Here is a 15462-nt window from a genome sequence, read left to right as displayed (position 1 = left end):
AGAAAATAGCACAGAATGGTTTCGATGCATCAACCGCTGAATGATCAGTCCTGCACACTTCCGCTGCGTCACTTTGCTCTGGTAAATCCAGCTCCCCCTGCTGCCTATCAATGTAGCCATTCAGATATTCACTTCCACATTGTTGTTTAACTCCAGCACGAGTGTGAGGGAGCTTCAGTCTGGCCACACAATTCCACTGCAAAGCACCAAGAATGTAATGGACAGAGAAAGACACGCTCAAAAGCAGCAAAAGAGACTGTTTGTAAATGAGTGACGAAAGACAAAGGTTCCGGGAAACCGGCAGGACCCGGAATTGATCACTCACATGTTAAATTAGTTTTCTGTTGTAAATATATTCTTGTAAGCATATTTCCTGCTGTACAGCTGTCCTGCTTTGAACTATTGCTCAAAGATGTTCACTGTTGTTGTGTAAACTGTTTCACTGTTTGTAAATATATTTCCTGCTGTGCTCTATGATATAGAGGGTTACAGCATGGAAACAGGCCCTTCGGCCCAAAGTGTTCATGCTGCCCATTGTCTTTTTCCCTCGGAGTTATTCCCAATTATCCGTGTTTTGCCAATATCTCTCCAGACCAATCTTACCCAGGTAACTGTCTCAAATGTTGGTGAGTGTTTTTTTCTTTCTGCTGTTGTGAAATATGCTGCCCTGTTGTTGTGTTTCCGGCTCTGGAAATATTTTTTCTTCTTTTCTGTTCACATATCGCCTTCCCTTGCAAACGTGTTCCCTGTTGTGTAAAAAAGATTCTCCGTGAGGACTTTTTTTGTCTGTAAATTGTTGCATGTTGTGTTGAGATGTTCCCTCTTCTTGTGTAAGGCTCTGGTTGCAGAAAAAACCATTTACTCCAGATCGAGGCTTTTCGGGGAAAAAGGAAGCCAAATAACACTTTGTGCTCTCCACGGAAAAGTCACAACTGCTTCACAGTTACCATTAAGGGGTTTTATTATCACTGTGAACAGGAATAGCAGATGATGGTTTCGATCCATCGGTCGCTGGGTTATGGGCCCAGCACGCTTCCGCTGCGCCACTCTGCTACGGCGAAAGTTTTACCCTGCTGCCCATCAATGTCGTCAGACAAATGGTCACTCCTCTATCGTTGAATAGGAACACCAGTGTGAGGAGGCATCACTGCATCACACCGAGAAGACAATAGACAGAGAAAAACACACAATAGCAGCATGAGAGACTGTTTGGACACATGGAACGACAGACAGAGTGTTGGGAAACCGGCAAGACACGGAACTGGAGAATCCATCACTATTTTAAAAGGAATTTTCTGTTGCATTACATGTTTGTAAATATATTTCCTGCTGTGTAACTGTGGTCTCTGTTGTTGAGAAGTGTTTTCTGCTGTTGTGTAAAATGCCTCCCTGATGCTGTGAATGTGTTTCCGGCTGTGTAAATATGATCCATCTTGTATCAATATTTTTATAATATTCTGTTAATAAATGCCCTGCTCTGTAAACGTGTTCCCTGTTGTGTCAAAATATTCTCCGTGAAGATGTTTTCTGTTCAGCTAATGACTCGTGGTGTGCCACAGGGGTCAGTGTTGGGTCCATTGTTATTTGTCATCTATATCAATGATCTGGGTGATAATGTGGTAAATTGAATCAATAAATTTCCTGATGATACGAAGATTGGAGGAGCAGTGGACAATGAGGAACATTTTCAAAGCTTGCAGAGGGATTTTGACCAGCCAGAAAAATGGGCTGAAAAATGGCAGATGGAGTTTAATGCAGACAGGTGTAGAGTTTAGAAGAATGAGGGGAGATCTCATTGAGACTTATAAGATGATGAATGGGATGGATAGGATAGAGGTGGAGAGACTCTTCCCGCTCAAAAAAGACAGTAGGACTAGGGGGCACAGCCTCAAGATAAAGGGGAGGCGGTTTAGAACGGAGTTGAGGAGGAACTTCTTCACTCAAAGGGTGGTGAATCTCTGGAATTCTCTGCCCGTTGAAGTGGTGGAGGCTGCCTCGCTAAATATTTTTAAGAAGCAGGTTGATGGGTTCTTGATAAGAGAGGGGATTAAGGGTTATGGGGAGAGGGCGGGAAAGTGGAACTGAGCCACGACAGATCAGCCATGATCTTATTGAATGGCGGGGCAGGCTCGAAGGGCTGGATGGCCTACTCCTGCTCCTATTTCTTATGTATTGCACTTTGGAAGGACAAACCAAGGTAGAACATACAAGGTTAATGGTAGGACACTGAAGAGTGTAAATAGAACAGAAGGACCTGGGAATACAGATACATAATTCCCTAAAAGTGGCGTCACAGGTCGATAGCGTCGTAAAGAGTACTTTTGAACATTGGCCTTTATAAATCAAAGTATTGAGTCCAAGAGTTGGAATGTTATGGCGAAGTTGTACAAGGCATTGCTGAGGCCGAATTTAGAGAATTGTGTGCAGTTTTAGAAAATACAACAGCGCAGTACAGGTCCTTCGGCTTTCGATGTTGCTCCAACCAGTGGAACCAATCTAATGACCCTCTAACCTAAACTATTCCATTGTTATCCATATGCCTATCCACTGACCATCTGAACGCCCTTTTGGTCACCTAATTACAGGAAGGATACTAATAAGGTTGAGAGAGTGCAGAGAAGGTTTACAAGGTTGTTGCCGGGACTTGAGAAACAGAATACAGAGAAAGGTTGAATAGGTTCGGACTTGATTCCCTGGAAGGGAGAAAAATGAGGGGAGATTTGATAGAGGTGTATAAAATCATGATGGGTATAGATAGAGTGAATGCAAGCACGCTTTTCCAACTGAGGCTCGGGGAGAAACAAAAATAGAGGACATGGGTTAAGGGTGAAGGAGGAAAAGTTAAAAGGAAATAATAGGTGGGGCTTCTTCACACAGAGAGTGGTGGGAGTGTGGAATGAGCTGCCGGATGAAGTGGTAAATGCGGGCTCATTTTTAACATTGAAGAAAAGCTTGGACAGGTACATGGATGAGAGGGGGGCGGAAGGATATGGTTCAGGTACAGGTAAGTGGGACTCGGTAGAAAAATGGCTCGGCACAGCCAGGGAAGGCCAAAAGGCCTGTTTCTGTGCTGCAATGTTCTATGGGAATGGGGAATGAATGCTGTAGCTGCGGCGCAAAGAATGACATGTTGGACTTTTCATCGTTGTCTGGTGAGATATTCAAAGATTGTGGTCAGGAACTCATCAGAGTCGACTTTTTAGGTCAGGAACTGGTGTATCGATGCTTTTAGAGAAGTGAAACGGCCGCCGCGAAATTCATAGAATCCCCACAGTGCAGAAGAAGAACATTCGGCCCATCGAGCCTGCACTAACAGCAGTCCGACCCAGGCCGCATCCCCAGAACCTCATGTATTGAGTCCACCCTCAATAACGAGGCAGAAAAGACGCATTCCCGACGAGGATAGGATTCGAACCCACACGTACCAGAGCTGAATGGACTAACAGCCCATCGCCTTAACCACTCGGCCACCTCGTCATACAATGGCGGCCTTTCTAATCACCTCTTGAACAAAGAACACATTTCTCCAGCAGGATAATGTTGTGTTTCTACTTTCTCGTTAATTTTGTTTCGCTGTGACTCTTCCATTCGATTTAAATCCCGAGAAGGTAAAGAGGGAGACAATTCCCTGTTTGAGTTTTGAATTCACCAAACATAACACAGACGTAAAAACAAGCAAGCAATGTGAGCTTGTGGCGCAACGGTAGCGCGTCTGACTCTAAATCAGAAGGATGCGCGTTCAAATCACGTCAGGCTCAAAGAACAGTTGCCCCTCGGCGTTCGGATTTTGTATCTGGATAAAGTTGATTGTTCCCGAAACAACAAATCTCCAAACATTGATAGATGCAATATTTTAACATCCTTTATGTATTTGCTCAATCTACGCCTGTACCTCGGGCAAGTAAAAGACAATACAATGAAAGAAATGCATCTCAGTTGTAAAGCACTTTGAAACTTCCAGCCGTTTGAAAAAAAAAACACATTGCGAGACAAGCTAAAAGCAAAATACTGCCGATGCCGGAATCTGGAACAACAAATGAAAATGCTGGAAAAACTCAGCAGGTCTGACATCATCTGTGGAGAGAGACCAGCTGAGATTGTCCAGAATGTTCAGACTTCAAGACACCCCGTCTTTCCTCCAAAATTAAAAAGAACATGCGGTTTGATATGAACGGCAAATGCACCTTTCTGTCTCCACCTGATTTGTGTTTTTTCTTCATGCATCCATCTCATTCTTTTTCCTGCTAATCCAAAAGTCTTAATGAGTTAGTTAAAGCCGCTGTTTGCTGCATTAAATGGTTCTCCGTATTGGGGAAAATAACTGATCTCGTCAGAACTGAGTTGTCGCTCCGGAAGTGTAAGTGGCAAGTGTACAATGCGTATTGTTGCTTCCACTGCCCGTTCCTCGTTAGTGTAGTGGTTAGTATCCCCGCCTGTCACGCGGGAGACCCGGGTTTAATTCCCCGATGGGGAGTTCGTCGTATTCTTATTACTTCAAATTAAACTTGTGTTGTTCTCGAACTTTCAAAACAGAAACAAAGACTATCAAGGAATGAAACTTTCAAAAATGCAAATCTTTACATTTGTACCGACACTTTTCGTGACCTGAGATCAACGTTCGTTCAATTCATCAGCATTTTGGCTCACCTTTGATGTGGCAATGCCACGTAGTCAACACGTCGAATATTACCCTGATATTAGCACAATGTCAATAAATGCTGTGATTTCATATTTTTCAGTTCTATTTTTGGATGATCCACTGACTCCCAGATCCCCGAAAATACAAAGGAAAGCTCCACTGTTTTTCAATATTGGAAATCCCTTTGAGTCTGTGAGTTGTGAAGATTCATGCAGCGTGAGGAATGGAATATTAATGCATGATTGTAAGATCAGGAAGGTTCAGATTCGGATTGGACAAAAGTTTGGTGAAGCCACCGCTGGAGGACAGTGTGCAGTTCCAGTTAAATTACTACAGTAAGGACATGATTCCACTGGAGAGGGTGCAGTGTCCATTTACCAGTGACCAGATCGTAGACTGGGATGGAGAATTTGAGCTATGAAGAGAGATTGGATTGGATCAGGTTGTTTTATTTAGAGCAGTGAAGGCTGAGAGGAGACCTGATTGAGGTGTAGAAGAAATGGACAGGGTGGATAGGAAGCTGCTGCTGCCTCACAGCACCAGGGACCCGGGTTTGATTCCCGGCTTGGGTCACTGTCTGTGTGGAGTGTCCATGTTTCCCCCCATTTGCATGGATTTTCTCTGGGTGAACAAAGAAAATTACAGCACAGAAACAGGCCCTTCCGCCCTCCAAGCCTGCATCGACCATGCTGCCCGACTGAACGAACATCCCGCCCACCGTTCCGGGCAACATATCCCTCTATTTCCATCTTATTCATGTATTTGTCAAGACGCCTCTGAGAAGTCAATGCCGTATCCCCGGCAAAGAGTTCCAGGCACCCACCACTCTCTGCCTCATACATCTCTTTTAAACCTTGCCCCTCACACCTTAAACCCTTGCCTCCGAGAAAAAGACTCTTTCACCCAGGGAAAAAAAGCTTCTGACTATCCATTCTGTCCGTGCCTCTTGTAATCTTGTGGATGTCAGCAAGTCGCCCCTCAAACTCCGTCGTTCCAGTGAGAACAAGTCAATTCCTCCAACTTCTCCTCATAGCTAATGCTCTCCTTACCAGGCAACATCCTGGTAAATCTTTCCTGTACCCTCTCCAAAGCCTCCACATCCTTCTGGTAGTTTGGCGGTTAGAATTGAACACTAAATTCCAAGTGCAGCCTATGTAAGGTTTTATAAAACTGCAACATCACTTGCCAATTTTTAAACTCAATGCCCCAGCCGATAAAGGCAAGTACGCCGTGTGCCTTCTTAACTACCTTCTCCACCTGCATTGCCACTTTCAGTGACCTGTGTACCTGTCCACTCAGATCCCTTTGGCTATCAATACGCTTGTGGGTTCTGTCATTTACTGTATATTTCCTATCTGTATTAGACCTTCCAAAATGAATTAACCCACATATGTCCGGATTAAATTCCATCGGCCATCTCTCTGCCCAAGTCGCCAACTCATCGATATTCTGCTGTATCCCCTGATGGCCCTCATCGTTATCCGCAAATCCACCATCGTTTGTGTTGTCTGCTAACTTACTGATCAAATCAGTTACATTTTCCTCCAAGTAATTTATATATTACAAACAGCAAAGGTCCCAGCACTGATCCCTGAGGAACACCACTTGCCCCAGCCCTCTATTCATCACCCGTCAAAGGGGCAAACCCCGAAAGCCTGTGGGTGCTACTGTCAAATAAACTGGCTGTACTTTAGCCTGGTGTTGTGAGACTTCTTACTGTGTTTACCCCAATCCAACGCCGGCATCTCCACATCATGATTTCATCAAAGCAGACAGTGAAATGGAACATTGTTCAATAAATCGCTGATGAGTTGTCAAAAAAGTTGCCTAACTTTGAGATACCTTGAAAGGTTCAGGGGCTAGGGTACAGCGGGTGGCTCGTTGGTCTAGGGGTATGATTCTCGCTTTGGGCGTAGCGTTAAAATGCGAGAGGCCCCGGGTTGAAATCCCGGACGAGCCCTGCATTTTTTTTTCTAAAGAAAATTCTTTGCAATGAAGGTGGCGACAATGAGTGAAAGCCGAAGCAGTGTTTACCTCCCGAGAACTCCCGAGACAGATAGGTTCTTGATTAATAAGGGGATCGGGGTGAATGAGAAAAGGCAGGAGAATGGGGATGAGAAAACTATCAGCATGATTGAATGGCGGAGCAGACTCAATGGACCGAGTGGGATAATTCTGATCCTGCGTCTTATGGTCTTATGGTGATTCACTCAACTTTTCCAAATCACTCTGTCGGATATGGTGTAAGGTGGCACTGAGAGAATGGGATGGAGAGAGAATGCGGTGACTGCAGTCTGACTCTGATTCTTCAAACCAGTTAGTGCCCCCTTGTAGAAAGTGAATGTGTCTGAGAACAGGAGAAAAGCAGGTCGTGAGACAGGGATTTATTTTCTATAAAAAGTAAAACAAACTTCGATCCAGTCAGTGTCTGTCTGAGAACTGGAGGGGAGGGGAGGGGGTCTGCTCAAATAAAATTCACATCAATATTCTCATCATCCATGTGTGTCTGACGGAAAATCTAGTTTAAAGTGGAAACGTTGTTGAGATTTTTTTAAAGCCCTCAAAACTAATCAATGATTTCTCAGTCAGAAACAGTGGTAAAGAGGAAGCTGAACCTGTCCAGACAAGCCAAGTTCAGTTTACAAACTGCGTTATGGACACATCCCGTGTCTGATGAAATCAGCAACTAAGTTAGTTCCGTAATTATAACGAATGAAAATAACGACTCTTTAAACCAAGCGAGTGTTGGTGATATCGCGGTGGGCAGAGCTGCCTTTCAAGCAGCTGGCACGGGTTCAATTCCCGGCGTCGCAATGGGAATTTATTTAGAAACTTATCCTCTTGTGTCTCGAAACAAATGGACATAAAGTTCAAACGCAACATTTGATGGGAATGAAATAAAAATAAATGTTTCATATTTTTCCCTAAATTTCGGAATCTATTTGCTTTTAATGAACATTTTTTTCGAAACATAGAAACAAGCCTCTGAACTAATAAATGAGTTCTCATTCAGAGAGAAAGGTACAAAATAAAAGATGAACAAAATCAGCTCACACACTGCTCTCTGCATCATTCCTGTGTCTCATAAAGTTAATGGAAATGTTACTGAGCGTCGGCTTATAAACAGCTGCGATGGCCGAGTGGTTAAGGCGTTGGATTCGAAATCCAATGGGGTTTCCCCGCGCAGGTTCGAACCCTGCTCGCAGCGATTCTGATATAAAATGTTTAAAAGTGACAACTTGTTTAGTGGAGCAACCGCGTAAAAAAAACTTCCGGTGTCCCTCTTTTCAAGAAGTGGATTTGTGCTGTGGGCCGGGATGTACTCAGCTGGCGAACTGGGCCGAGTGTGCTGGAAATTCCATGAGAAAGATCATGACGGGAAAAGAGAGAGAAATAAAGCAGCATCAGGGCAACAAGGACAAAACGGCGTCTCATATCAGAGGAAGATTCTTATGTAATTACTCACAGAACATAAAGATCATATTTCACCAGAATACAGTGAATGAATGAGAACTTCAAAATGCTGCTTAGATGGTATGAAATTGTGTTCATTCAAACACATTGCTAAAGCTGCTCATTACTGGGCGTAAGACATTCCTGGTTATAACAGCTTGAGAAAGGAGGTTTCAGGTGGGAAAACAGGGAGGGATAATCGTTTTGGAAAACTAGGAAAGGAGGTTTATATGTAATCATAAGAAATCAGTGAAAATTTCCAGTTTAGAATCGTGTTAACAATCTTGTTGCTACATTTCATTTCTTCCTGAAATCACACACAATTTTTGACTTCAACTACTTCCTGTGGCAGTGAATTCCACACATTCTGGAGGACGTTTAGTTCTGGAGTCCCCCATCATCGGGAACATTCTTTCTGAATCTACGTTGTCTAATCCTGTCAGAATTTTATCAGTTTCCATGAGATCCCCTCTCACTCTTCTAAACTCCAATGAACACATTTCTAGTCGAGTGGCCGTTCTAGGAGATTCTATAATTAGGGGATTGATAACATCCTTTGTATCGAGAGTCCCACACAGTATGCTGCCTGCTCGATGCCATGGTGAGGGACATCTCTGATTGGCTTGAAAGGATATTGAAGTAGGAGTGGGGATGGGATCCAGTTGTTGTGATCCATATTGTGATAAACAACCTTATCTCTGTGAAATGGATTCTAAACATGAAATGTTCACTGATTTCTCATGATTATTTAGAGTCCTTTTTGAGTAACGGTGGAAGACCGGGTAAAATGACCTGTTTGGGGTTCATCAGCAACGAGGAAATATATTAAAGAACAGGCCCTCAGGGGTTACAATCTCTGGATTATTACCCGAGCCACATACAAATTGGCATTGGGGTGATTGACATAATGTAAAGTTCACTAGACTGAAGTCTGGAGCTGGGAGTGAAGTTACGAGGAGTGATTAGAAAAATGAGGGCCTTTTTCTCTGGGGTTTAATTACATTTTTCAGGATGTGATGGTGGGGGTAAAGAGAGCCGAATGATTTCTGCTGGCGGAGGCTGGGTGAAACCTGAGACCTGGTTTCGGGGGAGGATGGGTAGAGAGAAAGAGGGACAGAGTTTAACTCCCAGGAGAGAAGCTGAGTAACACTTGAGGCCACTCCAAGTTTTGGAATCTTGCCCTCACCCAAAAGGGAATTAGTGAATTGTTAACCCGGGATCGATATCTTCTTGTTAACAGTGGTTATTAAGGGTGACGGGGTAAAGGGGTGAAGGTGGAGATTGGAAACAAAGCCGCCTTCACCTTCCCGAATAACAGGGCAGGCTCGAGGGACTGAATGGACTCGTCCTACTCCCACGCCCTGTGAGCAGATATCTCAGAGCATTTTAGTGAGTGCAGAAGGTTACAGAGATAGGGAGGGTTGTAGTGGCTGGTGGTGGTAGGAGAGGGAAAATAGTTGTAATTGCTGGAGGAGGTTACAGGGAGAGGGAGGGGTGTAGGAGCTGGAGGTAATTATAGAGATAAATAGGGTTGTAGTGAGTGGAAGGCTTTACAGAGATAGGGAGGTCCGTAGATGCTGGAGGAGGCTACTGACCTATATGTGGGTGGACAGGTTTCAATCTCAAAATTTGCCAAAGGTGCAAAACTTGAAAATATTCTGAACTTTAATAAGAAGGATATTGATAATCTTCAAGAAGATGTAGACAGGCGGGTGGAATGGACAGGCACGTGACAGATACAACTTAATTAACGTAAGGAAGTGTGAAGTGAGACATTTTGGTCCGAAGATCAAGGAAGACGATATAAAATAATGCGTACACCTTTACCCTTCCTAATCCCCATTGCACCTTTACTACGCTGAGATGCCACAGTCTCTTCACCCACCTCAGAACTCATGAATATCCAACCTGAAGTCTGCATTTCACCGTCTACGTGTACAGTGATCATTAAACATTTGGCACTCCAACTTTCGTTGGCATCTTCTGAAACGATTCCCTGCTCCGTCTGACAACTCAGTCAATGTCGTATCTTCACCTAGTGCCCTGCCCAAGGTAGGATTATCCTGTCCAGTCCCCATAGTGTTTCACCTTGCTCAGTTGTATTGCCCAGATTGCATCGTTCCAACTTTTCGATTCTCCATGAATAAAAAATGAATAATGGGACTTACCGTTGCAGAGTGGCGCAGCGGAAGCGTGCTGGGCCCATAACCCAGAGGTCGATAGCTCGAAACCATTCTCTGCTATTTCGCTTTTTGCAACAGCAAAAATAATTCCATGGCGGCTCCTTCAAAATGATTTGACATTTCCGTCCAGGGTGCAGTCACTTTCTTCCGCTTCTCGTTACTAGTTAACATTTGAATGAGTAACAGATCGCTGAAATGTCATTTACTCACAGACACAAGCTGTAAATGTTGCAAAGATACACAAGCCGAGGTTTTTTTTTCCCTTGGAGCATAACTATAAGGTTCATGGTGGGAGATACGGGAGGGATGTCCGAGGTAGATTCTTCACTCAGAGAGTGGTTGGGGTGTGGAATACACTGCTGCTGTGATAGTGGAGTCGGACACTTTAGGAACTTTCAAGCGGTTATTGGATAGGCACATGGAGCACTCCAGAATGATAGGGAGTGGGATCGCTTGATCTTGGGTTTGAACATAACTCGGCACAACATTGAGGGCCGAAGGGCCTGTACTGTTCTATGTTCTATGTTCAAGAATCATCCCTTGAATAAACACTGCCACCTTTCAATGTTTAGCGGGTGAGTTTCATGAAGAGCAGATTGTGATTCCCGCCTTTCTGCTTCTGTACAAATTTAGTCAAAGGAAAATTACACAAATATATCTTCAATTCTCCTTGTCTTTCACAAAGAACTGAGTGTGTGTTGGATACAGTTTCAACAGTAGCTTTAAAAAGATAGAGAATGGATTTACAAATTTAAAATCCAAGGGTGACATCAATGCCTGAAGTGAATTCAGGCATTGATGTCACCCTTGGCATCAATGCCTCAATTTGAATTGTTCAAAATCATAGAATGGAGCATCCATTGTGGATGAAAGGAAACTTTAAACTGTGCCGCTGTGCTGTGCGTCAGGAGCTGGTTTTACACAAATCTCCGTTAATGAGATTTTACCTCTCCTGTTGAGCATTTCTGGCATTTTTTTTTTGTCAGATTTCCAGCTTCCAGCTTTGTGTTGTGTTCTGTGCAGGTGTTTAACTGGAACAGGGAACAGGTTCTGATCAGCCCCGTGACATATAGAGTAGAATGTATCTCCCAACTATCAGGCCTGCGAGATGAGACTTCAAGCTGTACAGGGGAGTGAGGAAGAGAGATAAGGGAGCATCATTCTGTGAGGGACAGATTTCCTGTATAGAGGAGGAACAGGTCTATATTTCCACCACTGTTTCAACAGACATCAGATGTCCCAACATGACTTGCGATCAATGAAATCCCTCTTAACCTTTTAACTATGAGATTATTGAACTTATCAATAGTTTCCACATTGTCAAAAATCCATCTAAGGACAAGTAAAGTAAAATTTCAGCATGTGTCTCTGTGTCGCGTTGGACTTCCAAATGATGGTAATTCAGTCACTTAAAGGTTGTGAGTTTGAGTCCCACCACAATCGGATCATGGATCAGGTTAGTAACAACCCAGTTGCTGCTTCTTGATGTGATTCAACTTCGGCACCGACATTTCCTGCTCTGCCATCTCTCCATGCTGTTTCTGTTAACCCGGCTCCCAGGGAAACCACTGACTCGAGAATAAATCACGAAACCTTTCTTAAAGTTTGACACAACGTTCGCTGGTTGGGTGAGAAATAGTAACATCTTTTTCAATTAGATATTTCATTTATTTTGGAAGATAAATAAGATTAAGGAACGCAAACACGCAACAACAACTTATAAATAACTACAATCAATAAATAAATACCAGTGTCCGACAACCTGGCAGTGTCTCCTTTTTCACAAATACCACCAGATCTGGAACGTATTTCCAGCATTCCGCTGACCCCACCCACGGCCCTGACAGGCTCTGTGGCTTAGTTGGTTAAAGCGCCGGCTTAGTATAGCAGGAGATCCTGGGTTCACATCCCAGCGGAGCCTTCCCTCTTTTCAATGTTATTCTGATGTTTCTGCTGCGCTTGTCCTTCTTGGTCCCAATGGTCGTGGGTTTGGAAGGTTCTGCCAAAGAAGCTTTACTGAGTTGCTGCAGTGTATCGTGTGGATGGTGCACACTGCTGTCATTGTGTGTCGGTATTGGAGGGAGTGAGTTTTTATACATGGGAAGCGAATGAAGCGGGATGCTCTGTCCTGGATGGTATCAAATTTCTGTCGTTCTGTTCAAGTTGAATTCACCCAGACAAATGATCTCAGGAAACAAGGTGATTGGATTTCCTCCCACATTCCAAAGATGAGCAGGTTGAATGGATTTGGCCATGTTAGATTGTCCCTTCGTCCCCAAGGTATTTGTATCAGTAGATTCGCGGAGTGGGTGTGTGGCACTGCGGGGATAGTTCCTATGTGCAATTCTCTGTCGGAGGGTCGGTACAGGCTCGATGGGCAGAATGGTCTCCTTCAGCACTGTCGGGATTGTGTGTTTCTCAGGCCATTTGACTGTGTTCGGAATTCCCTGAGAAAATAATGAAAATCTGTGTTGGGAGAACATTGAGTATATTTAGATGATTTATTTTACTGCAAGATGATGAAAATACCTGGATCATCTCAACAAATAGTCGAGATATTTGTGGGGAGTCTCGAAATTTTAACAACGTTGGAGATTATCCACTGTGAAGGGAAAGACAAAACTGACAAGCAAAATGGATTTTGCGACTGGCACAATTGCAAACATCATTGGGGGGAGGGGAACAAGGCTCCGCTGGGATTTGAACCCAAGATCTCCTACTTACTAGGCAGGCGCTTTAACCAACTAAGCCACAGATCCTGGCACTTAGGTGGGTGGGATCAGCGGAATGCTGGAAATATGTTCCAGACCTGGTGGTATTTGTGAAAAGCCGAGAAACTGCCAGAATTGGAAGGTACCTGTGAACTATCCGACTAAATATTGAACGGTTTAACGTGAGCTGGGTCCACTTACTGTTTTCAGACACACATTTGGTGTAAAATTAGAGATGTGATTCACACACACAGTTTTCTGCTCTGAAGGCAGCTGTGTTCCTTCTGTCGCTCGAAGTGATTTAAAAAATAAAATACTTTATTCATACGGGGTATGTGTGTCACTGGCCCGGGAAGCATTTATTGTCCAAATTAATTTTCTTTGTGTAATTGGCGATGAATTCATTCTGGAGACACTGCAGTCCATGTGATGTATGTACACATAGACTGCTGTTAGGGAGGGAGTTCCGGGATTGTGAGCCAGCCATGGGAACGGTGATATGTTTCCAAGTCCGGATGATGTGTGTCTCGGAGTGGAACTTACAGGTGGTCATTGTTCCTCTGCATCTGCTGCCCTTGTGCTGAGGGATTTCCTGGGTTTGGATGGTGCCTCGCGAAGGAGAACAAAAACAGTGGGATTTGAGCCCAGGCCCCGAAAGAAGACTGCGACCTGAACACAGCATCTTAAACAGATCGGTTATCCTGACTACATCCGCCAAAGTTCAAAATCTGTGCAGAAATCGAATTGAATTCCATTTTTGTGGCATTTACATTTCAAACTCGATGCGTTTTTTCCCCATTTTTGAACCCCAGCCAGAGGCCTGTATCTCAGTCCCATCCTTCCCCAAGCCGCCGGGGGGTGAGGAGCTTCTCATTGCTGCATTGCTCTGTTTGCTCAAATCAACAAAGACCCAATTCCCGCCCTTCCTGTTCCTTACAGGAAGGTGTTGAGAGTGTCAGATCTGAGCAATGTGAAGTATCCAATTGGAGAGTTACATCCTGGCCACAGGAATATCTCTCCACAGCTGCTTTCGGAGCTGCTGAATATTTCCAGCATTTCCTCTTTCTGATTTTGTGTCTTCATTACAGGAGTTCATTTACTGACAACACAGAACTTGTCTCTCGGGCCCAGCTCCAGACACAGCTTTTCTGTGATCTTCAAACGGACAAGTTCACTCTTCACTTTCCTACACACATGCTTTAAAATCGGCTGGTCTCACACTCAGCACCCTGCGGCATCGCCTTCAAACCTCACCCCACCCTTCAACCGCCCACCAGGGTCTCAGAGGTGCAAGTACTTCTTAGGAATTGACAAAAGCAAGAAGATTACTGTGTTTGTGAGGGCATATAAAAGGTTAATCCACACTCACAAAGAGACTGTGAGAATCTCTCTCCCTCTCTATTTGATCAAAAGAAGATACAGATTGTCTGCAGTCAGTCATTATCCAACAATATTCCCCCTTCCTATACAGTTACTGAGTCGGGGTGGAGGGATAGACACCGATAGAGTGAGTGAGGGCGGTGATAATTTATCAGATAGTCTATCAGTTACAGAAATCCTTGTAAATTCCGGCTTTATCCAGAAAGATTCTCTTGGAGAAACAGAAGCTGCAGTCTCAGCTCTCACTGATATTGTAGTAGAGACATATTATTAATCCCACACTCAGGAACAGTGCTGCATTTGGACAGAAGAGATGGGGAGAGGCAACAGAAACTGAATGGTCCAGTTCTAAACAGTGTGCAGACTCAGAGGGAGCTGAGGTTCAGAGAGATCTTTAAAGGAGAGAGGCGATTTTAAGAGAGTCGTCAGTAAGTCGGATTGGATGCTTGGCTTCAGAACTGGAGATACTGAGTATAAAAACTGGGAAGTTCTGCTCAATCTTTATAAAGCTCTGATTATCTGCGGCTGTTTTAGGATTGTACCCAGACCCCGTAATCACACTTTAGAAAGTGTGGGACAGTCCTGACGTGGGTGAAGATGAGATTTACTGCTTTGGATCGGTCGATGATGGATTTTAGCTCAAAGGTTTGACTGGATAATTCGGATTTTAACTCTTCACAGCTAACGGGATTGAGTGGTGATGTAAGAGACGTGTAAAATAAAATAACATATTGAACCAAGGTACACAGGGGGAAGTTGCTGCATTAGCTGCTGGCAGAAGGATTCAGGGACAGGCATTGAAGATTGAAGACAGGATGTGTAGGAGGCAGAGGATCCCCACAGTGCGGAATGAGGCCGCACCGACCATTCTGCACCAACTCTCCGACAGAGAATCCCTCTCTGTAACCCCACCTAATTACCCTACTAATCCCCCTGACAATAAGGGGGAATTTAGCCTGGCCAATCCGCCTAATCTGCACTTCGTTAAAGATGGGAGGAAACCGGAACACCCGAAGTAACCATACACACACACGGGGGGACCGTGCAAACTCCACACAGACAGGCAGCCAAGAATGTTGGAAATGATCTTCAGTTT

General features: G+C 44.2%; 3 non-coding genes across 3 annotated transcripts; 2 read left to right on the top strand and 1 right to left on the bottom strand.

Moving 5' to 3' along the window:
* The first annotated feature begins 7765 nt into the window (after nucleotides 1-7765).
* trnas-cga (transfer RNA serine (anticodon CGA)) lies at nucleotides 7766-7847 on the top strand. The gene has a single exon. It is a non-coding gene; the product is annotated as a tRNA-Ser (tRNA).
* A 4274-nt stretch (nucleotides 7848-12121) lies between these two features.
* On the top strand, nucleotides 12122-12196 carry trnat-agu (transfer RNA threonine (anticodon AGU)). The gene has a single exon. It is a non-coding gene; the product is annotated as a tRNA-Thr (tRNA).
* Nucleotides 12197-12960: 764 nt separating this feature from the next.
* trnat-agu (transfer RNA threonine (anticodon AGU)) lies at nucleotides 12961-13034 on the bottom strand. The gene has a single exon. It is a non-coding gene; the product is annotated as a tRNA-Thr (tRNA).
* Nucleotides 13035-15462: the final 2428 nt, after the last annotated feature.

Source organism: Carcharhinus amblyrhynchos, unplaced genomic scaffold (assembly GCF_965287045.1).
Source record: "Carcharhinus amblyrhynchos unplaced genomic scaffold, sCarAmb.v2.hapA scaffold_42, whole genome shotgun sequence".
Classification (NCBI taxonomy): domain Eukaryota; kingdom Metazoa; phylum Chordata; class Chondrichthyes; order Carcharhiniformes; family Carcharhinidae; genus Carcharhinus; species Carcharhinus amblyrhynchos.
Note: the sequence above shows the minus strand (reverse complement) of the source record. Positions and strands in the feature narration are given on the sequence as shown.